Below are 1,612 nucleotides of genomic sequence, written 5' to 3' on the forward strand. Positions count from 1 at the left end.
ATATATGCATATTATGAAATTTTGATATTTTATTATCAATTCAAATGCTTATAAACTGCATAATACCTATGCTAGAGATAAGCAGTAGTTGCGTATACCCTTTGTATAGGGGACCCGAAGGTGAACATTTTTCCTAACCGGGAGTCGATGTTCCCGAGTATAATATATATATATATTTAGATATGTATATATATATATATAGTTTTCTATAACTATTAATCGAATAAGGTATATTTGATAGTTTTGAATAATAATCAAACTTATTTTCGATTATTCAAATAAAGATCGTACTTTCGTATAAGTATATCTTTTGTTATTTATTATTCGTTTCAAGTATGAGTTTTAAAACTTCTACTTCAAATATTTTTATAAAGATTATCCTTATGGGAATTATATTTAAATAATAATATTCAGATATTTCCTAATATATCGGGATGGATTTATTTTATTAAATCATCATTTCTCTAAACATTCTTTAAAATGTTTTTGAGTCTTCAAAATGATATTAAAAGTTTGAGCGGATCCCAAAACTCGTTTTCAAATTTAAGATCTCCCTTTCGAAGGGGATTTAAATACTCGCTTAAAAATTCGAGGGATCCGGCTCTGTGGTGTATTTTATGTTCGCAACGAGGTTGCTGTTTTAATAAAAGAATTTGATTACTTTCCCAACGTTCGGGAAGTAAGTCCATCTAATTGAGTCGGCATAAGCGACAGGCCAGGGTACGGTCTATCAAAGTGTAAGTGGCTGGGTGGCAGTCCATCAACGCGTAGGAGGCTGGGTGGCGGTCCAGCACAAGGTCCTAATGCAACCAGGGTGATGACCGGTGGGGGATTCATCCATCTACTAGTATAAAAGGTTACTTATTGGTATCTTTGCCTGATCAGCAAGATATCAGGTTTATGCCAAAATTCTCTTCTTTCCAAATTCATTGGATATGACAACTCTATTTATACTTGTCATGACAGAGGTTTTCAGGGAATGTATGAAATATATATATAGGTGTATATATATCGGGACATATTGAAGTATCTCATAACTTAATCTCTTTTGAATGATATTTCATAGATTGAATTTATTCAAGTCTTATCTTGTAGTCTCATCTATGTGATGAACTTTTGAAAATGATAATACCTTGAACGGTGGTAGTTCAAGTAATATTCGGAAAAGATATAAGTATATTGGAGTATATTGTAACTTCATCTTTTCAACTTATATCTGGTTAATGATTATCTTATGCATGACAAAGATTTTCAGTAAAACGTTGAGACAAGGTTAGATATATGAGATCACCTTGCAACGATATTTTTATACAGTTATAAACTGGAACCCTGTATATATTATGCATGGAAGAGAATTTCCAAGATTTTAAAAAGTATATATATACATATATACTGTTTATTTTGTGACTTAGTCGCGTTAAGATATCAAACTTGGTTCATATCTGCTTGACCAAGACTTTCATGAGTACTATGGGAATGCTCATATATTTTTAATCATTATATATATTATTTTGGTGGGCTTGTTTCTCACCCTTGCTTTCTTTTTTCATCACACAAAAATAGATAGACAAGATGAACATGACCAAGCTTCCAATTCGTGAGCAGATAGGAA

Source organism: Apium graveolens, chromosome 6 (genome assembly GCF_009905375.1).
Source record: "Apium graveolens cultivar Ventura chromosome 6, ASM990537v1, whole genome shotgun sequence".
Lineage (NCBI taxonomy): Eukaryota > Viridiplantae > Streptophyta > Magnoliopsida > Apiales > Apiaceae > Apium > Apium graveolens.